Below are 23,699 nucleotides of genomic sequence, written 5' to 3' on the forward strand. Positions count from 1 at the left end.
GTAAATCCATGGCTGATTCATGTCAATGTATGGCAAAAACCACTACAATATTGTAAAGTAATTAGCCTCCAACTAATAAAAATAAATGAAAAAAAAAGAGAAGATATGTCCACAAAATTCTATGATACTCCCCTCTCTGCTCCTTCAGTATGGGTGAAACTTAGTGATTCACTTCTAAAGAACAAAGTAGCATGAAAGTGCCATTATGTGACTTCAGAGATGTGGTCATGAGAGGTACTGATGCTTCTCGCATGCTCTCTCTGAGATCACTTTTTCACTACCATATCATGAGGAACTCATGATGAACTGAGTCCTCCTGCTAACAGTGATATGAGTGAGTTTAGAAACAGATCTTCTGGTCCCAGTCAAGCCTTCAGATTACTGCAGCCCTGACCCAAATCTCGATTTCATCTTCTTTTTTTTTTTTTTCTTTTCCATTTATTTTTATTGGAGGCTAATTACTTTACAGCATTGCAGTGGTTTTTGTCATACATTGAAATGAATTAGCCATGGATTTACATGTATTCCCCATCCCGGTCCCCCCTCCCACCTCCCTCTCCACCCCATCCCTCTGGGTCTTCCCAGTGCACCAGGCCTGAGCACTTGTCTCATGCATCCAACCTGGGCTGGTGATCTGTTTCACCCTAGATATACATGTTTCGATGCTGTTCTCTTGAAATATCCCACCCTCGCCTTCTCACAGAGTCCACAAGTCTGTTCTATACATCTGAGTCTCTTTTTCTTTTTTTGCATATAGGGTTATCGTTACCATCTTTCTAAATTCCATATATATGTGTTAGTATACTGTAATGATCTTTCTCTTTCTGGCTTACTTCTCTCTGTATAATGGGCTCCAGTTTCACCCATCTCATTAGAACTGATTCAAATGAATTCTTTTTAATGGCTGCGATTTCATCTTCTTTATGGAAAATCCATTTACTTGGCTGCATTGGTCTAAGCTGCCTCACTGGGCTCTTCTGTTGTGGGTGAGCAAGCTTCTCTAGTGGCGCCGTGCAGGCTCTCTAGTTGTGGCGCGTGGGCTTAGTTGCTGTGTGGCATGTGGGGTCTCAGTTCCCTGACCAGAGATTGAACTCACATCCCCTGCATTGGAAGGTGGATTCATAACCACACCACAGGAGTTCCCCAGAGCTTGATTTTAACCTTATGTGGGACCTTGAGCCAGAACCATCCAAGTAAGCTGCTCCTGGATTCTTAACCCTCCAAAGCTGTGTGACCTAAGTATTTATTGCTTTAAGCCTCCAAGCTTTGGGGGTAATGTATTATACACTGGTAGGTAACCAAAATATATTTAACTAATACACATGTATTATCTTTTTTATTCTCACAACCACCATGGAATAGGTGGTATTATCTTCATGCAAATAGGAAACAAAGGCTCAGGTAGTTAAGTAATTCATTCAAGGTCATAAGCTAGTAGTGGTAGACTCACCCCCCATATTCTCTGCAGTATATCATACTATGGCTTTTCAGGTTCTGTTTCTTTCAGGCAGCTTATTAGCTATCTCCCCCACCTTCGATTAGCCTGCTATCCATGGTTTCATGCAAATAATGGATTAGAAAAAAATGACAGGCTTAAGATTAATCCAGAATTATACTTCTGGAGTCTTTTGCTTCAGCATGACATGAACCCATTAATTAGCACATTTGGATATGACTGTTCAACCTGTTATATATCATCCAGCCCTACATCCTTTCTGTTTCTTTACAAGGATATCATGGAGATATTGTCAAGGTCTTGTTGAAATCCAATTAAACTAAACCAACACAGTGTGAGTGAGTGGGTGTTGTTGAGTCATGTCTGACTCTTTGAGACCCCATAGACTGCAGCCCACCAGACTTCTCTGCCTATGGAATTTTCTTTCTTTCTTCTTTTTTAAAACATTATTCTCTTTTATTTTTTAAAAATTATTTGTTTATTGTACTTTACAACACTGTATTGGTTTTGCATACATTGACTTGAATCCGCCATGGGTGTACATGTGTTCCCCATCCTGAACCCCCCTCCCAACTCCCTCCTTGCCCATAGAATTTTCATGGCAAGAATACTGGAATGGCTTGCCACTTCCTTCTTCAGGGGATCTTCCCAACCCAGGAATCAAACTTGTGTCTTTGGCATCTCCTGCATTGGCAGGCGAATTCTTTACCACTAGTGCCACCTGGGAATCCCAAACCAAGAGAATAAATATAGCTACATTTTATAATACTTTTATGATAAATATAGCTAATAAATAAATATAGCTAAGTATAGATTCTTCTCAATTTAACAGTCTAGTAATCCCTTCAAAAATGGAGTAAGTTTGCATTGACTATTTCACTTTTTCCTCCTTCAGTATTATGGCCATTACCATCATCTGTCTTTGTCACTCCCTTCACAATTACCAATGATTTTGATAAATGTTTCACACACATTATACCTGAGAACTATGCTATGAAGTAGGTTCTCTTATTATTTCCATTTTACCAATAAGGAATCTTGGCTTATAAAGATAAATAATTTGCCTAATGTTTTACTAAGAAGTAAAAGCTGGGGCCTTCTCTGCCCACCGCGCCTGGGCTCTATTCCTTGTCTCCTCTTCCCCCTCCCCTTCCTCCTTGCCTCATCCCCTCCCAGCCCTTTCTCTCTCAATAAACCGATAGGCAATAAAATCCCTCTGAGAGTGACTACAACGTCCTTTTCTAAACACCAACAACTTACTCTTTTTAACAAATAGTTGAAAGAATATCTCAAGACAGATGTCAGGGTCACCAGCCCTCGGTCTGCGGAAACGGCCTGCTGACCCGGGTCTTCTGGAACTCCTCTCCACCAGCCTGGCCGCCCTCCCTCGGCCCGTCCCCCCTTCTCCTCACAGCCTGCGTCCAGCCCGCTTTCTCACAGACCGCCAGCGGTCGTTCAGCCTGCGTGTCTACTGGGCCTCCGCGCCTCAGAAGGTAAATCAGACCCAGAAGCCTGAGCTCATTTAAAGCAGTTAGGTGATTTCTTACATCCCAGCTACATTTGATTTCATTTCCTGGAACCAGTGTTTCTTTTAACCTTTTCCAATCCAAAAAGCGTTCTCTTTGATGAGGAGACTAAATCAAAATAAGAGGTGAATGCTCTGTTTTCTCTTTCATTCATTAATATGATAACATCCACCTAGTCCTCACTGTTGTTTTTTGCTCTGATGTAATTTTTTAAAAAGGAAAACTTTTTACATTGTCTTCAGTATTTTGTCACAATTCTCAAGTCATCCTAGTCTCTTATTTTCCCTTTAATACAATGTAAGTATAAATATTCATTTATATATATGTGTGTGTGTATATCTATATGTATATATGCATATATATAGTTGACCTTTGAACAACACAGGTGTTAGGGGCTCCAGCCCCCCCATGCAGTTGAAAATTTGCAGAACTTTTTACTCTCCCCAAACTTAACTACTAATAGCCTACTGTTGATCTGAAGCCTTATTGGTAACATAAACAGTCAATTAACACACATTTTGTATATTATATTATTATATACTGTGTTCTTACAATAAAATAAGCTAGAGAAAAGAAGACATTATTAGGAAAATCATAAGGGAGAGAAAACACATTTATAGTACTGTACTGTATTTATACCATAAAGTTTACATAGTCTGTCTACAAGTGAATCATCTGTCAGCACCTACATAAATATTGTCAAAACACTGTAATGTTATATGTATTACTAACATTTATGAGAGTTGGACCATTAAGAAGGCTGAGCACTGAAGAATTGATGCTTTTGAACTGTGGTGTTGGAGAAGACTCTTGAGAGTCCCTTGGACTGCAAGGAGATCCAACCAGTCCACCATAAAGGAAATCAGTCCTGAATATTCATTGGAAGGAGTGATGCTGAAGCTGAAGCTCCAATACTTTGGCCACCTGATTCGAAGAGCTGACTCATTTGAAAAGACCCTGATGCTGGGAAAGATTAAGAGCAAGAATAGAAAGGGGAAACAGGATGAGATGGTTGGATGGCATCACTGACTCAATGGACATGAGTTTGAGCAAACTCCGGGAAATAGTGAAGGACAGGGGAGCCTGGCGTGCTGCAGTCCAAGGGGTCGCAAAGAGTCAGACACAACTTAGGGACTTAACAATGATATGTGAAAAAGAAATCCATATTTATTTACAGGTAAAATGGTTCATGTATTGATAATGAAGAAGCAGCAATACGATTGCTTTATGGTAGCCTACCTGACCCACCTCTTGAGAAAACTGTATGCAGGTCAGGAAGCAGCAGTTAGAACTGGACATGAACCAACAGACTGGTTCCAAATAGGAAAAGGAGTACGTCAAGGCTGTATATTGTCACCCTGCTTATTTAACTTATATGCAGAGCACATCATGAGAAATGCTGGGCTGGAAAAAGCACAAGCTGGAATCAAGACTGCCAGGAGAAATAGCAATAACCTCAGATATGCAGATGACACCACCCTTATGGCAGAAAGTGAAGAGGACTAAAAAGCCTCTTGATGAAAGTGAAAGAGAGTGAAAAAGTTGGCTTAAAGCTCAACATTCAGAAAACTAAGATCATGGCATCCGGTCCCATCACTTCATGGGAAATAGATGGGGAAACAGTGGCTTACTTTATTTTTCTGGGCTCCAAAATCACTGCAGATGGTGATTGCAGCCATGAAATTAAAAGACACTTACTCCTTGGAAGGAAAGTTATGACCAACCTAGATACCATATTAAAAAGCAGAGACATTACTTTGCCAACAAAGGTCCATCTAGTAAAGGCTATGGTTTTTCCAGTGGTCACATGTATGGATGTGAGAGTTGGACTGTGAAGAAAGCTGAGTGCCGAAGAATTGATGCTTTTGAACTGTGGTGTTGGAGAAGACTCTTGAGAGTCCCTTGGACTGCAAGGAGATCCAACCAGTCCATCCTAAAGGAGATCAGTCCCGGGTGTTCATTGGAAGGATTGATGCTGAAGCTGAAACTCTAATACTTTGGCCATCTCATGCGAAGAGTTGACTCATTTGAAAAGACCCTGATGCTGGGAAAGATTGAAGGCAGGAGGAGAAGGGGACGACAGAGGATGAGATGGCTGGATGGCATCACTGACTTGATGGACATGGGTTTGAGTAAGCTCCAGGAGTTGGTGATGGACAGGGAGGCCTGGTGTGCTGCGATTCATGGGTTCGCAAAGAGTCGGACACGAATGAGCGACTGAACTGAACTGAACCTATATACAAATGAATGAATCATTATACAAATTTGATGGCATACAGTATTACAGTCATATTCATGATACAGTACTGGAAATATTGCTACATTAAAAAAACCCACTTACTTATGATGACAGGATAAAGCAAAGTTTCTCCAATTATAAGAAAGAGAAGCATACTGTATGGTAATGTAATTCTCTGAAAACAAAGTTTTAGTAAACTAGGAAGAAGACTAACAGATTGTTAATTTTGTATTAAATATCACTCACCTTATGCCTGTGTAAGGATAGGCTATCAACCTCAATATCAGTCTTGCACACAATGTTTTTTTTTTTTTAATTTTCACATTCTTTTAACCTTTATTTTGTTATATGATTCAATGGAATCTCTTAACAAAAAGGAAAAATGTATTTTCTAATTTTTAATTGGAAAAAAGTTCAATACTTTCCTGTAAAGAGTGTTGCAGAACTTAGAGATTTTTTTTCTTTTATTTTAATTGGAGGCTAATTACTTTACAATATTGTGGGGGTTTCTGCCATACAGTGACATGAATCAGCCATGGGTGCACATGTGTCCCCATCCTGACCTCCCCTCCCGCCTCCCTCCCCATCCCATCCCTCAGGGTCATCCCAGTGCACCAGCCCTGAGCACCCTGTCTCATCCATCAAACCTGAACTGGAGATCTATTTCACACATGATAATATACATGTTTCAATGTTATTCTCTCAAATCATCCCACCCTTGCCTTCTCCCACAGAGTCCATAAATCTGTTCTTTACATCTGTGTCTCTTTTGCTGTCTCACATATAGGGTCATCGTTAACATCTTTCTAAATTCCATATATATGTGTTAATATACTGTATTGGTGTTTTTCTTTCTGACTTACTTTGCTCTATATAATAGGCTCCAGTTTCATCCACCTCATTAGAACTGATTCAAATGCACTCTTTTTAATGGCTGAGTAATATTCCATTGTGTATATGTACCACAGCTTCCTTATCCATTCATCTGCTGATGGGCATCTGGGTTGCTTCCATGTCCTGGCTATTGTAAACAGTGCTGCGATGAACATTGGGGTGCACGTGTCTCTTTCAATTCTGCTTTCATCAGTGTGTATGCCCAACAGTGGGATTGCTGGGTCACATGGCAGTTCTATTTCCAGTTTTTTAAGGAATCTCCACACTGTTCTCCACAGTGGCTGTACTAGTTTGCATTCCCACCAACAGTGTAAGAGGGTTCCCTGTTCTCCACACCCTCTCCAGCATTTATTGTTTGTAAACTTTTTGATAGCAGCCATTCTGACCCTCGCAAGATGGTACCTCATTGTGGTTTTGATTTGCATTTCTCTGATAATGAGTGATGTTGAGCATTGTTTCATGTGTTTTTTAGCCATCTGTATGTCTTCTTTGGAGAAATGTCTGTTTAGTTCTTTGGCCCATTTTTTTGATTGGGTTGCTTATTTTTCTGGAATTGAGCTGCAGGCGCTGCTTGTATATTTTTGAGATTAACTCTTGGTCAGTTGCTTCGTTTGCTATTATTTTCTCCCATTCTGAAGGCTGTCTTTTAACCTTGCTTATAGTTTCCCTCGTTGTTGCACACACTGTTCTATGTGATTAATATTTAGGTGATGATAATGGTAACAACACAAAAACAACTCATACAGTCCTTGCTATTCAGTTATTAGATTTTCACACAAAGATACCCCCCCGCCCCGGCCGCCACATACACAACAGATAAGTTTATTAACTGTATAACATGATTATTTACTATTATTAAGGGGAAGTGGACCATCATAAAGGTCTTCAGGTTGAGTAGGCTGAGGAGGAGGAGGGGTTGGTCTTGTCTCAGGGGTGGCGGAGGCGGCAGGGGAAGCAGGAGAGACAGCACACTGGGTATATTTTACGGAAATATATCAGAAATTTGCCTGGCCTTTTTTGCTTTTTCATTTTTCTAAAAATATTTCTATATAGTACTCATCCTTCTTTTACGGTTTGCTTTAGTTTCAGTGCCTGTATCATAGAGGGGTCCATGTCACAGAAGTCAAAAGCAATCATGAATAACTGGAACCCTTCTGCCAGAATGTCTAATGTCAATATGTTTTCTGGCACGACTTGTACGTCTTCTTCATTGCCGGGCACTAGTTAGGAAGCACTCATCTCCATCAGGTCATCTTCTGCTAATCCCTCTCATTTGGTGTCTATTAGCTCTTGAATTTCTCCATATCTTGAAATTCTCACCACCCCGCCCCTCCTTTTTCTTTTTTACCCCACAATCTCTTTCATGATTTCCTTGACGGGCTCTGTTGTAAATCCTGTGAAGTCATGTACAACATCTGGACACAGTTTTCCCCAGCAGGATTTTATTGTTTTGGGCTTGATGGCTTTCATGGCGTTTTCTATAGCAACAATGGCATCTTCAGTGGTGTAATCCTTATAGACTTTCATGATGTTTTCTCTATTGGGGTTCTCTTTCATAGTGCTGACAACCCTTTCCCTAGAGTACTGTGTGTAATGAGCCTTAAAGGTCCTCATTATCCCCTGAATTAGAGACTGTGTTTGGGGGCTAGTAGACCACTCTGAAGCCTTTATTATTGAATTCATGAGGTTCTGGGTGGTCGAGGCGTTGTCCAAAATAAAAAGCACTTTAAGAGGCAGTCCCTTACTGGCAAGGTACTTCCTGATTTAGGGACAAAATGTCGATGAAACCAACCTAGAAAAAGGACTCCTGTTGTCCAGGCCTTCTTCCTGAACAACTTAAAAAGACTGGGAGCTGGTTTTTATCTCTTTCCTTTGAGGTCTGAAGGCTGGATGAGGGTAGTCCTGATCACACACGTGACCGACAGTGCAAAAAACAGTCGAGTTAGCTTATTTCCTTCTGCCTTAAATTCTGGGGCTCACTTCTCTTCTTTACTAATAAATGTCCTTTACGGCATTCTCTTTCTTCTAGAATAGGGCACTTTCGTCTGCACTAAAAACCTGTCCAGACAGATATCTTTTCTCTTCAATGATTTTCTTAATTGCTTCTGGGAACTTTTCTGTTGCCTCTTGGTTGGCAGAAGCTGCTTCTCCTGTTATCGTGACATTTTTTTAAAGCCAAAACTCTTTCTAAAATTATCAAACTACCTTTTGCTGGCATTATTTCTCCAGCTTTAGATCATTCAATTTCCTTTTGCCTTAAGTTGTCATATAATGACTTCACTTTTTCTCAAATCATATTAGAGTTTATCAGTATGCCTTTCTTACAGTAATTCTACATCCACATGAAAGCTGAATTTTCAAGGAGATAAAAAGAGAAATATTCAATATTTCTCAAAAGTGCAAGGTTTCTGCACTTGCTGACTTAGCTGCAGCAATAACTCACACAGAAGAAGTGCTTTTTTTTTTTTTTAAAGAATGGTCCTTACATTGGATTCATTTATATTGAAATGGTGGGCAATCACAGCTGCAGACCTCAATCTATGGTACATATCAAGCAATTCAACTTTTTCTTGTCATGTCATGACTTTTCTCTGCTTTTTAGGAGCACTTCCAACATCACAAGTGGCTCTTCATATGGGTCCAATGGTGTCTTTCAAGGTTTACAATATTGCACTAAATGTGATGAAAAATACGTGAGATCTGCAGGGGATTACTTTTAACGTGATAAGCAGTACTGGAGCTATGAATCGCCCAGGTGGAAAGAGTTAGTGTCACATGGCGTTTTAAGTGGATACTCAATGATGCTTGAGCTCACTGCAATAGCAACAGGGGGGTCTCTACAAAATTATTACAGTAGAACAGTGAGTACTAGAATTAATCTTATACAGTTATGATTTAATATTGGGTCTTTATATTTGTTTATATTTCTCTAACCACAAATGATGCTATGTAAGTATGTGCATAAGTTTTTTTTTTTTGTGCATAAGTTTTTATAAACTGTTTATTTGACTATTTTTATCGGCTTCCCTTGTGGCTCAGATGGTAAATAATCCGCCTGCAATGTGGGAGACCTGGGTTCGATCCCTGGTTGGAAAGATCCCCTGGAGAAGCGAAAGGCTACATACTCCAGTATTCTGGCCTGGAGAATTCCATGGACTATAGAGTCCATGGGGTCGAAAAGAGCTGGTCACAACTGAGTGACTTTCACTTTTCATGGTGGTATTTAAATGGGTTTCCCAGATGGCCCTAGTGGTAAAGAACCTGTCTGCCAATGCAGGAGACCTAAGAGACACAGGTTTGATCTGTGGGTCAGGAAGATCGCCTGGAGGACGGCATGGCAACCTACTCCAGTATTCTTGCCTGGAGAATCCTATGGACAGGGGAGCTTGGCAGGCTATATAGTCCATAGGGTCGCATAGAGCTGGACACGTCTGAAATGACTTAGCACATATGCATGGTAGTAAATGATGAAATAGACTATCATCTATGTTTATTTGGCATTTATGACATATCTAACTTAATTTTTCTTTTTTTAGGTATTTCTAGGCTACACGGTTCATCTGTGAGCTTATCCAAATTGTTGCAAATCTCTAAAAAAATTTCCAATATATTCATTGAAAAAAATTCACACAGTTCAAACCCATGTTGTTCAAGGGCCAACTGAACTCTGAACAAGGCACTTTGCCAGATGCTAGCCCAGGGGTCCACACAGCGTCGGACACGACTGAAGTGACCTAGCAGAAGCAGCGGCAGCCCAGGGGTGAGACAGACATAAAGTGTTCTCGTGAAGATTGCAGGCTAGTGAGGAAGGCAGCGTTTAAGTAAACACTTACAGGCATGAAAAGTGTTAGGGAAAGAGCTTATAAGAAGCATGTTAAATCTCATTTAAAAGTTCATAAAAATCTTCCTAGGAAAAGAGACATTTTAAAAAGATATATTACTGAACTGGGTTCAAGATGGCAGAGTAGAAGGTTCATCTCATCCTGCAAAAACACTGAAATTGCAACTAGCTGTTGAACAACCATCAACAGGAGGACACTGGAACCCATCAAAAAAGATATCCCATGTCCAAGACAAAGGAGAAGCCGCAACGAGGCGGGAAGAGGCTTGAGCATGTTTAATTGCTAGTAGGAGAAGCAGGAAGGTATTTTTTTTATTTTTTATTATTTTCAGTTTTTATTTTTTTAATTTTTTTTCTTTGCATAAGGTATTTTGATAGATTCCAGGAGTCAGCAAACTTGGGCTCCTGCCTGTTTTTGTAAATAAAATTGGATTGGAGCACCCCCCCAAAAAAAAAAGATTATATTAAAAACAGGAGGAAATACTTTCAAACTCATTTTATGAGACCAGCATAATCCTGACACTCACACCAGACAGATATTACAAGAAAAGAAAACTGCAGACTAAAATACATTATGCAGATAGCTGAAAATCATTAACAAAATGTTAGCAAAAGGAATCCAATTATAAATATATATATATATATAATAAATCATGGCTAAGGTAGATTTATTCACATTAATAGCATAAAGGGGAAATCATATGTTATCTCAATAGATGCAGAAAAACAATAAAAAATTGAATATCAATTCACAATAAAAATTCTCAGTATATGTATACCTATGGATGATTCATGTTAATATTTGGCAGAAAACAACAAAATTTTGTAAAGCAATTATCCTTCAATTAAAAAAATTAAATTAAAAAAAATTCTCAGCAAACTAAGAATAAAAGCAAACTTCCTTAGCCTAATATAGGACATTGACAAAAAGCCTCATATTTAATCTGAAACACTGATAACTCCTCTGCCATGATTGGGAACAAAGCAAAGATATCTGCTCTCACCACTTCTATTCAACATTGTAATGAGGTCCTACTCTGGCAATAAAGAAAGAGAAAAATAACCCACAGAGACTTGAAAGGAAGAAATAAAAATGCCTCTAATTGGCATATGACATGATTTTGCATGTAGAAGATTCTAAGGAATCTACAAAAAAGCTATGGAACTAATAAGTGAATTTAGCAAAGTCTCAAGAGATAAGAAAAATATACAAAGAGCAATTATATTTCTAAGTTCTTGCAATGAAAAGTTGTAAAGAAAATAGATTTTAAAAATAATGCTACTTAAAATAGCACAAAACTTGAAATATATAAATTGATTTAATAAAATATGTAAGATCTGTATATTAAACACTATAAAATATTGCTGAGAGACATTAAAGAAGGTACATACAGTACCTTTCTGTTGTAATCAAGACTAAAGTTCAACAAGTAGATCAATGGAACAAAATAGAGAATCCAGAAATACACCCACACTTATATAATCAACTGATTTCTTTTACAAATGAACCAAAAAAATTAAGTGGGAAAGGTAAAGTCTTTCAGAGTGGTGCTGAAATAAACAACCAGCTATCCATAAGGAAAAAAAAAAAAACAAAAAATCCTGATATCAACTTCAAACCACACACAAAAACTAATTCAAAATGGATTATATATCTAAATGTAAAAGTAAACTTCTAAAGCTTTTAGAAGAAAATGTAGAGCAATAGTGTTATAAACGTATTTAAGGCAAAGTTTTTTTAGAGTGGACCCAAAAGGTCTAACCATAAAAGAAAAAATTCATAAAATAGACTTCAAACTTCTGCTGTATAAAAGACTCCATTAAGGAAATAAATAAGCCAAAGAGTGAAAGAGATTTACAATATGACTGGCAACCAGAATATATAAAGAACTGTTTTAATGATTATAATAAATAACCCACTAAAAAATAGGCAAAAGATGTGAAGAGGCATTTCACAGAGGAAATGGCCAATAAACAATAAAAAAGTGTTCAACATCATTAGTCATCAGGAAAACACAAATCAAAATCACAGTGAGATACTAGAAAGGCTACTTCAGACCCATTAGAGAGGCTGAAATTAAAGACTCTGCTTGCCTGAATGCGAGGGGAGTTTGGGGGAGAATGGATATATGTATATACATGGCTGAGTCCTTTGCTGTCTACCTGAAACTATCACAGCACTGCTAATTGACTATACTCCAATATAAAATAAGAAGTTAAAAAAATGACTGCTTGCTTCAGAAGAACATATATTAAAACTGGCACAATACAGAGATTCTTTACAACTCTGAGCCAACCGGAGTTTCCCACCTGCCGATGCAGGAGACACAAGAGACATGGGTTTGATCCTTGAGTCGGGAAGATCCCGTGGAGTAGGAAATGGCAACCCACTCCAGTACTCTTGCCTGGAGAATCCCATGGACAGAGGAGCCTGGCGGGCTACATCCCTGGGGTCACAAAGAGTTGGACATGACTGAGCGACAGAGCACACACAGGGAGATAAGCATGGTCCCTGTGCAAGGATGACATTCAAGTTTGTGAAACATCCCATATTTTAAAAATGACTGTATTGTGGTTATCATTTCACAATATATACATATATCAAATCATTGCATAGTACACATTAGACCTACAGAATGTTACATGTCAACTATATCTCAAAGTTGGGGGAAAAAAGATTGACAACACCAAATATTAGCAAGGATGTGTAACAACTGAAATTTTCAGACATTGCTGATAGGAGTGTAAAACAGTACAACCAATTTGGAAAACAGTTTGTCAGTGATTTTACCCTTAGATATTTACCCAAGAGAAATAAAAACATATATTCACAAAATTCATCTTCCTTTCATGACTAAAAACTCTGAACAAATTGGATATAGAAGGAAAGTACCTCAACAAAATAAAGGCTGTATATGACAAGTCCACTGCTTATACCATATTCAGTGGTGAAAGGTTGAAAGCTCTCCCTCTGAATATCAGGAACAAGACAAGGGTGCCTATTCTCACCATCCCTGTTCAACATAGTACTGCAATTTTTAGCCAGAGCAATTGGGCAAGAAAAAGAAATAAAAAGCATCCATATGAGAAAGGAGGAAGTAGAACTGTCTCTGTTTGTAGATGATACGATCTTATATATAGAAAATCTTAAAAACTCCAATCTAATCCCTAAACTGTTAGAATTAATAAATCAAATCTAGTAAAGTTACAGGACACAAAACCAACATACAAAAATCAGCTGCATTTTAATACACTAACAACAAACTACCTGAAAAAGAAATTAAGAAAACAATCCCATTCACAATAGCATCCAAAACAATAAAATACTTTGGAATAAGTTAATTCAAGGAAGTGAAAGATAGGTACACTGAAAGCTACAAGAGTCTGATCAAAGAAACTGAAGACACGAACAAACGCAAAGATACCCATGTTCACCAACTGCAAGAATCAATAATGTTAAAATGCTCATACTACCCGAAGCCATATATAGATTCAATGTAATCCCTATCAAAATTCCAATGGCATTTTTCACAGAAATAGAAACAAAACCTTAAAATTCATATGAAGCCACAAAAGACCCTGAAGAACTAAAGCAATTCTGAGAAGGAAGAATAAAGTAGGAGGCATGACACATCTTGACTTCAAACAATACTACGAAGCTAAAGTAATCAAAACAGTATGGTACTGGTATAAAAACAGACACATAGAACAATGGAACAAACTCAAGAACCCAGAAATAAGCCCATATGTACAGTCAATTAACATTTGGCAAGATAGCTAAGAAAGAATAGTCTCTTCAATACATAGTGATGGAAAAATTGGATACTCACATGCAAAATAATTAAATTAGACCTCTATTTTACACCACATACAAAAAATGGTTTAAAGGCTAATATAAGACCTAAAACTTTCTTCTTCTCCTACAAGAAAGCATAAGGGAAAACATCCTTGATATTGATCTTGGCACCAATTTTTCTAAATATATGACACCAAAAGCATATGCAACAAAAGCAAAAACAAGAGAGATATCAAACTTAAAAGTTGTTGCACAGCAAAAGAAACAACTAATAAGAAAAAGCAGAATTCCCTGTTAGCCTAGTGATTAGAACTCCATGCTTCCACTGCAGGGGGCACAAGTTTGATCCCTGATTGTGGAATTAAGATTCTGCATGCCACAAAGCATGCCCTCCCCCCCCCCCCCAAAAAAAGAAGAAAGAAAAGGCAACCTACAGAATGGGAGAAAATATCTGTAAGTCATGTATCTGATAAGGGGTTAATATTCAATATATATGGGGAACTCAAACAACTCAATAGCAAAACACCAAATAATCCAATTTAAAAGGGGCAGAAGACTCAGACATTTTTCCAAAGAAGATGGGTGGCCAACAGACAGATGAAAACATGCAACATCACTACTCATCAGAGAAATGTAAATAAAAACACATGAGATATCACCTCACCCCTCTCAGGATGGCTATCATCAAAAAAGACAACAAAGATGTGGGGAAAATGGAACCCTTGTATACTTCTGGTGCAATTGTATACTGGTGCAGTCTCTATGAAAAACAGTATGGAGGCTCCTTAAAAAATTAAAAACAGTACTAACACATGAGCCATCAGTTTCACTTCTAGATATTTACCCAAAGAAAACAAAAACACTATTTCAAAAACATATCTGCACACCAACGTATGTGTTCACTGCAGCATTATTTACAATAGACAAGATACAGAGGCAACCTGTGTCCATTGATAGATGGATGGATAAAGAAGATGTGGTATACATATATGTAATGGAATATTACTCAGCCACAAAAAAGAAATCTTGCCATCTGAAACAACACTGATGAATCTAGAGGGTTTCACACTAAGTGAAATAAATTAGAGAAAGACAAATACTGTGTGATCTCACTCATACTTGGAATCTAAAAAACGAAACAAACAAACAAACAAAATGAAAACAGTCTCATAGTCACAGAGAACAAATGGGTGGGGGGACAAAAGAGGTGAAGTGGATTAAGAGGTACAAACTTCCAGTTATAAAATAAATAAGCCACAAGGATGTAACATACAGCATAAGGAATATGGTCAGTAATAGCATAATAACTTTGTATGGGGCCAAATGGATACCAGCTTTATCATGATGATTACTTCATAATGGATGCAAATGTCAAATCACTATGTAGTATACCAGAAACTAACATAATATAGTACATTAACTATATTAAAAAAAAAAAAAAGACAAGTGCTGGCAAGAATGTGGAGAAATGGTAACTCTCATACATTACTGGTGGGAATGTAAAATGGTACAGCCACTTTAGTAGGCAGGAAGTCCTGTCAGGTGGCTAAGCAGTAAAGAATTCACCTGCAATGCAGGAGCCGTAAGAGACACGGGTTTGATCCCTGGGTCAGGAAGATCCCCTGGAGGAAGGCAAGGCAACCCACTCCAGTGTTCTTGCCTGGAGAATCCCAGGGACAGAGGAGCCTAGTGGGCTACAGTCCATAGAGTTGCAAGGAGTTGGACATGATTGAAGTGACTCAGCATGCACGCACAGGTAGGCAAACAGTTCCTTAAACGTTAAACATAGAATTATCATGTGATCCAGCATCCCACTACTAGGTATACATCTAAGTGTGTGTGTGCATGATCAGTCGCTTCAGCTGTGTCTGACTCTTTGTGAGTCACTTATACCATTCTTTGCTGTGAATTTTGTTTTCTTCACTCAATATTCTACTGGATTTTTAGAACTTTCACTATTGATTTTTAGGAACTCTATGTCAGGAAATTAGCCCTTCACTTGTGATATGCTACAAATACTTCTTGTTTGTTGTTCATCTTTTACCTACAGAATTTTTTTATCAAGCAGATTTTCCACCTTTTTAATCTAATGAAATATATCAATCTTTTATGGCCTTTGATTTTTTTTTTTTTTGGTCAGTCATATCAAGAAAGGCTTTTCCTTCTATTAAACTATAAAAGTATTTTCCTGTGGTTTCTTTGAGCATGTTTATAGATTCATCTTTTTTATAAAAAGAGTTACATTCCTTTTAACTTTAAAGAAATTTTAAATGTACTTATTTATTTTTGGCTGTGCTGGGTCTTCACTGCTGCCGGCTGTGGTGAGCGGGGGCTCCTCTCTCGTTGCGGTGCGAGGGCTTCTGATCGGGGTGGCTTCCCTTGCTGCAGAGCATAGGCTCCAGGCGCGTGGGTTTCAGTAGTTGCGGCTCCCAGGCTCCAGGGCACAGGCTTAATAGTGACGCACGGGCCTAATGGCTCTGAGGCACGTGGGGTCTTCCCAGATCAGGGATTGAACCCATGTCTCATGCACTGGCAGGCGGATTCTTTACCACTGTGCCACCAGGGAAGCCCCATGGCTTCATTTTTTTTAACACTGAAATTTTTGATCCATCTGTAAATTTATTTTCATGGAAGGGGTAAGGAAGGAATCCAACTTCATTTTTTAAAAGGTGGCTACCAATTATGCTCATTGATTTTAAATGTCCTCCCTCCTCCAACACAGGTTAACTCCCATTTCATGTTTGGGTCAATTTCTAGACTTCTCATTCTGGTTCACTGATTATTCACTTACCTATTCATGTTCTAGTAATGAATGTCTATGTGGCATAGTTATGAAGAGCATGTACACTGGAGCCAGAGTACCCCGAGTTTAAATTCAACCTCTGCCACTCATTAACTCTGTGAACTTGAGCAAATTAATCTCCTTAGGCTGTTGTGAGGATTAAATGAATTATCTCAAAAGTGCTTAAAACAGTATCTGGCACACAGTGTTTTGCCTTAGTTATTATTAGTGGAATTATTATAGCCTTAGAATAGTTTCTAATATCTGAAAGGAGCTACTACTCTATTATTTTTTTCTTTCTCTCAGGATATTCCTGGTTATTCTAGCCTATTTAGTTTTCCTGTATAAGCTTTACAATCAGCATGTCTCACAAAACATAAGCAAACAAAATTAAATCCTCTTGATATTCTTCTGAGATTATGGTAATTATAAATTAAATTAGGGAGAACTGACAGCTTTATGATGGTTAGGTCTTTCTTTCTAAGAACAGAGTATGCCTTTCCATATGCCCAAGCTTTCTTTTGAGTTCTTCAGTGGGGTTTTAAGGCTTCCTTCATACAATTCTTGCATGTTCTTGTTGGTTTATTCCTAGGTATTTTTATCTTCTTTTGCTATAGGAAGGGACTTTTCTTCTTGTTTGATTATATAAAGGCTATTATTTTTAAAATAAATGTTTGGTTTCAGTATATTTTGTCCGGCCACCTTGCTGAATCTTCATAAATTTTTCTCGTTTGTGTATTTATTTGGCTGCATCAGATCTTAGTTGGGGCACATAGGATCTTCATTGTAGTATGTGGATTCAGAAGTTGCGGTGCTTGGGATTAGTTGCCCCAGGACATGTGGTATCTTAGTTCCCTGACCAATGATTGAACCTATGTCCTCTGTGTCAGAAGGCAGATTCTAAACCACTGGATCACCAGTGCAGTCCCCTTCATAATGTTTATAATAGATTTCAGTTTGGTTGTCTTTGGCTTTCCAAGTAAGCAACTGTATTGCCTGCAAATAATGTAATTTTTCCTTCTTTAAAATTATGTCTTTTATTTCTTTCTCCTGCCTAATATTATTTTTTTTTGAACATAAAGTAAATTTCCCTATATCCTCTTAAACTTAGTGACACAAGATTCCTGATTATAATTGAACAATGGAAATGTATCACCTCTTCTTCTAAAGATACAATTTTGTTAGAGGGTTGTTATCTTTTTTCCTTTAAAAAAATTTATTTTTAATTGGAGGATAATTGCTTTAGTATATGTGCTGCCGAAGCAAGCACTAATTGGAGAATAATTGCTTTATAATGTTGCAGCTTTCTGCCATATATCAACATGAACCAGCCATAGGTATACATATGTCACCACCCTGTTGAACCTCTCTCCCACCTCATCCCACCCCTCTAGGTTGTCAAGGAGCACTGGGCTCAGCTTCCTGCAAGATGCAGCAAATTCCCACTGGCCATGGAAGAATTGACACTTTCAAATTGTGGTGCTGGAGGACTTGAGAGTCCCTTGGACTGCAAGGAGATCCAACCAGTCCATCCTAAAGGAAATCAACCCTGAATATTCATTGGAAGGACTGACGCTGAAACTGAAGCTCAAATAATTTGGCCACCAGATGCAAAGAGCCAACTCATTGGAAAAGACTCTGCTGCTGGGAAAGATTGAGGGCAAGAGAAGAAGGGGCTGACAGAGGATGAGATGGTTGGATGGCATCATCAACTCAATGGACATGAGTTTGAGCAAACTCTGAGAAATAGTGAAGGACCGGGAAGCCTGGCATGCTGCAGCCCATGGGGTCACAAAGAGTTGGACCAACTTGGTGGCTGAACAACAACAATCTATTTTACATACATGGTAATACATATGTTTCAGTGCCACTCTCTCAATCCATCCCACCCTCTCCTTTCCCCTGCTGCATCCACAAATCTGCTCTCTATGTCTGCATTTCTACTGCTGCCCTACAAATAGGTTCATCAGTACCATTTTTCTAGATTCCATGTATATGCATTAATATATGATATTGTTTTTCTCTTTCTGATTTAACTTCAGTCTGTAAAACAGGCTCTAGTTTCATCCACCTCACTAACCGGCTCAAATTCATTCCTTTTTATGTCCTGCTGAATACTATTGACTAGTATCTTTAGAAAAATGTAAATAATGATTTGTCGTTGTTTTTTATTTGCTAAGTCACGTCCAACTCTTTTGTGACCCCATGGGCTGTAGCCCAGCAGGCTCCTCTGTCCATGGGATTTCCCAGGCAGGAATACTGGAGTGGGTTCCCGTTTCCTTCTCCCGGGGGTCTTCCTGGACCAGGGATCCAACCCACGTCGCCTGCACTGAGACGTGGGTTCTTTACCACTGAGCCACCAGAGAAGCCCCAGAAATAACGACAGCGAATAGTAAATAGTGAACTTGTGTTTATAATTACAGCTAGAACTCCTACCTCATATTTCTTCCTTTTGAGAGGGGGACATAATATGAAGGCAAATCAAAGATTCAAAATAAAAAAAAATTCAGATCTTCATGAAGATATGAGATATATGAGAAACGGACATGAGGAAAAGCTTCTATATTAAAAAAAACCAACTAGGTATACAAATATTGTTCAGCATAACCTCTACTATGTAAAGACAATGTATAAAAAATATTAGACCAAGGAGAGAGGCCTCAGGAGCAATCAAAGCTGCTGACACCCTGATTTGGACTCCAAGTCTTCAGATTGTGAGAAAATAAAATTCTATTGTTTAAGCAAAAAAAAAAAAAAAACAAAAAACAAAAAACCTAGAAATAATTAGCAAATATATTAATGGAGAGTGCTGTCAGTAGTGGATTTATAAGTAATCATTTTTCTGCTTCATTATACTTTGCTGTACTACTATATTTCTATAATAGACAAGTGTTTCTTTAATGATCAGAAAAACATAAACAGGAAATAAAAAGAATTAATCAAGTGTATTGCTTATTGGCTGAATGTGGCTTGGAACTTATGCCTTGATGTTTGAAATCCCTGTCGCCCTGCTCTCCTGACTCAGGCCAGTTTTATGATATGCATCAAGAATGCTTTATCTAGTTCTTCCACCTGGCTAGGTAGCCTAGTGTAATCTCACATGATGTCACTTTCTTCTTTCATCTGACTCCAGATGTTCTCCAACATGCTCCCACCCTCAGATCTGTGTCTAGATATCCATGCAGCTATAGATCTTTTCGACACCAAGCTGGTCTGTTTCTCTTAAGTCTCTTGAATATCTTGCTTTTTGTTGCCCATGATTCTCCCCACAAGACCTCTGCATAACCCACAAGCAAACCTGCTCGTTGGTACTCCTGAGCAGTAACTCTTCTTGAGCAAGGATTTTTCTGAAGTTTTTGAACCCTGGGATGTCTCCTAAGACACTCATAGGAAGCCCTTCCCTAGCCAAGATGATGACCCATACAATTTTTGGAGATACAGTGTTCTTGGAGGAAGTCCAGAAACCATACTGATTGGCTTTATTACAAATTCATACAATCCAACCTTGACTGGATGCTCACGACTACTGGGTAATCCTTCCAGTCATCTCCTTTGAACTTTGCATTGCATTCCTTACAGCAGCTGCCCCAGACATTTTCCATTCTCAAATTTCTAAACTAACCCTTTGCCCCCACCCCTTCACTCTAAGCAGACAACCTATTTTATTGAGGAGATTGAAGCCATCTAATTTAATCCTTCAATTTCCTTCCTCCATACCTTAAATTTCCCTGTGTCTTCACTTTTCCTCACCTCCTCCTTCCCTGTCTCTTACTCTCCATCTGTGCTCCCGAGCCCGTGTTCTCTGTTTCTCTGGGACCCTGCTCTGCCAATTACCTGCCTTATGCTTGCATCTTTCATCTTACCTTCTCCATTAACTCTTTGCTATCTGCCCACATGTTTGAGCGTTCCCTTAATTTAAAAATCTTTCATAGTTTACTTACTAAAGCTACTTTCTTCTCCTTTTGCTTTTCAAAGCCAAATTTCTCAGAAGAGTGTGCTATATTCATTATCTCCTCTTTCTGACTACTCATTCATTCACTCAGTAGCCCCTTCAATGTCACTTCTATCACATCAAAACTGTTGTCTTGAAAGTTATGGATGAGCTCCCAATCACCATAGATTCAAAGGACATTTTTCTTAGCTCTTCATCTGTGACAACTGATACTGTTGTCCCTCCAATACTTGAAACTCTCCTCCTTCGGCTTAAACAGTGGTATTTTATGCCATTTTTCTTCCTACATTTGCTTCTTCCCTGATTTTTTTCCCTTCTCTCACCCTTTAAATTTGCGCATTCCCCAGAGTCCTTACCTTTCTCGCCCCCTACACTTTCGTTCCTCGGTGATCTCATCCATTCACATGTTTTAAATTCTGATTATATTCCCACTTCTAATCTCTTCATCAGTCCTGAATCCCTGCTGGACAAGTTCCTTTGAAAGGTTCACTGGCTTTTCAAACTCAGTTGACTACAAACCAAACTACAGTAGCAGCTCTCGTAACCCACTCCACTTAGACTCAATGAGTCTCCCGTTCTTCACTTTTCATTTCTTAATAATGCGCTTACGCTGCTATTTCTGGAGTTTTAAATCTTAGATATTATCTTTGGACTCTTAGCTGAAGATGATAGATTATTTTCTTTAACCACCCACACACATTTCCATCCCTCCATCTTTCTAATATATTAATGAGAAGACTCTTGAGAGTCCCTTGGACTGCAAGGAGATTCAACCAGTCCATCCTAAAGGAAATCAGTCCTGAATATTCATTGGAAGGACTGATCCTGAAGCTGAAACTCCAATACTCTGGCCACCTGATGCAAAGACCTGACTCACTGGAAAAGACCCTGATGCTGGGAAACATTGAGGGCAGGAGGAGAAGGGGACAACAGAAGATGAGATGGCTGGATGGCATCACAGACTCAATGGACACGAGTCTGAGCAAGCTCCGGGAGTTGGTGATTAACAGGGAGGCCTGGCGTGCTGCAGTCCATGGGGTTGCAAAGAGTTGGACACGACTGAGTGACTGAACTGAACCAATAGTGACAATTCTAGTTTAAAATATTCAGTATTTATATTTTTATACTACATAAATATTATTCACAGCCAAGCCACAAGCTGTGCTATTATTACATATTCTTTTTTTATCCAACATTTTGTTTCTTTTGGAGTTACATCGTTCTTGGTTTGCTTGGAGTTTGTAAGTATTAATTACTATTTCTTTGAGCGAAGTATTCATCTCTAATTCTCCAACCGAATGTAATCTAACACAACAGTTTCATCAGTTCTATTTTTAATGTTTTCTTGTAGGCATTCCTCCTGGAGATTTCTGACACTGCAATCTGAGCTGTCTGCTATCGACTTCTCCTGCACGAATGACTGCTCTGGGACTAACCTTTGATATCATCCTGAGGGTTCCCGTTACTTCTCTCCTCTGTTGGATAGCTTTTTCCAGACCCTATAATTCCACCTTTTTAGATTTATTCTCATTTTTGGGTGAAACACATCCTCCAGTAGCTTCATGAGAAAAGTTGCATGGGAGTTAAAATTTATAAGCCCTTGCCTATCTAAAAATCTATATTCTGTTCTCATAGTTGATTAATAATTTGACTTGATAATTTCCCCTTAGCATTCTGAAAGCATTGCTCTGTTGCTAAACCGATTTTCAACTTCCAGCATTGTTGCTGAGAAGCCCATTGGCATTCTAAATCTTTTCCTCTGGAAGTCCAATTTTTCAGATGCTACATTTCTGGAGTAGGCCTCTAATTCCTTGTAATTTTCTCTTATTTTCTATTTCTTTGCCTCTTCTGGGCCATTTCCTTAACTTTATCTTCAGCCTTCCTACTGAATTTTTAATTAATGCTATTATTTATTTTAATTTGTGCTAATGCATTTTTAATTTCCAAGAATTTTTTTCTTGTTCTTTGAAGAAAATACATATACATGTGTATTTATGTTTATATCTATGTGTGATGGCAGTGGTGGTGGTGGTGGCTTAGTCACTAAGCCGGTCCAACTTTTGCGATCCCTGGACTGTAGCCCGTCAGGCTCCTCTGTCATGGGATTCTCCAGGCAAGAATACTGAGTGGGCTGCCACTTTCTTCTCCGTATGTGTGTGTACGTGCATATATCTACATATATATAGCCTGCCACATACGGCAGGCTAGTCCTATTTAATGGATCCAATATCTTCTCTGTTTTCCCTGATGATACTAAAGAGAGCCTTCTTAAAGTTTTCTTCTGATCCTTGTATTGTTGCTGCTTCTTCTGAGTTCCCCCCTTGTCTACGCTTGGTTTCTGGCTTTCATGTTAGAGACTTTTTCCATATTTAGAGTAAGATGTCAGAAAGCTGACTTTCTGAATGGATGGAGCTTGCTGACACTGAGCTCCACTGTAGAATGAATAGGCTGAGACCTGTCATTTCACAGTGGAACGCCTAAATGTCATTTAGTGTAAACTAAAACTACTTTAGTTTCCCCAGGTAATATTCCAGACTCACGCTTGGGGAGTATCCATTTGGCAGCCAGCATCCTGAGGACTAAGCAAGCGAAGTGGGGATGCGCTATCAACACACAGCTTGTAGACACTGGTTTATTCCCTTGTTTTCACGAGGCTATTTCACCTCTGCTCTGAACCTAGTATTCTTGAATTGAGACTTCCTTCGGCTTGGTTGCTCCAACCTTCTACTGGATGGAGAAAGAAGTACTCGACCTTGATGCTTTACGTGGAGAAGAGATTCTGAGGATCTAAAAGTTCCTTATAAGGACTTGCACCAAATCCTGTTTTCAGCTCTCCTACACCACAGATGGCAGCCCACCAGGCTCTGCCGTCTCTGGGATTCTCCAGGCAAGAACACTGGAGTGGGTTGCCATTTCCTTCTCCAATGTGTGAAAGTGAAAAGTGAAAGTGAAGTCGCTCAGTCATGTCCGATTCTTCGCAACCCCATGGACTGCAGCCTACCAGGCTCCTCCGTCCATGGGATTCCTGCAGATAGGTGTAAAATTTAGTTCACACCTATCACATGGACTGAAAGGAGATCAAACCAGCCAATCCTAAGGGAAATCAACCCTGAATAGTCATTAGAAGGACTGATGCTGAAGCTGAAGCTCCAATACTTTGGCCACCTGATGAGAAGAGCTGATTCACTGGAAAAGACCCTGATACTGGGAGAG

The 23,699-nt window shown here is 38.9% G+C and overlaps 1 protein-coding gene and 1 pseudogene across 2 annotated transcripts in view; one reads left to right on the forward strand and one right to left on the reverse strand.

The window, feature by feature from the left end:
- CSTPP1 (centriolar satellite-associated tubulin polyglutamylase complex regulator 1) overlaps positions 1-23,699 on the reverse strand; it is a 205,163-nt gene that overhangs the window by 72,418 nt on the left and 109,046 nt on the right. The gene's annotated exons all lie outside the window — the stretch shown is intronic.
- LOC139037245 (U6 spliceosomal RNA) lies at positions 12,187-12,513 on the forward strand (annotated as a pseudogene).

This window comes from Odocoileus virginianus, chromosome 10 (genome assembly GCF_023699985.2).
Source record: "Odocoileus virginianus isolate 20LAN1187 ecotype Illinois chromosome 10, Ovbor_1.2, whole genome shotgun sequence".
In the NCBI taxonomy this organism is placed as follows: domain Eukaryota; kingdom Metazoa; phylum Chordata; class Mammalia; order Artiodactyla; family Cervidae; genus Odocoileus; species Odocoileus virginianus.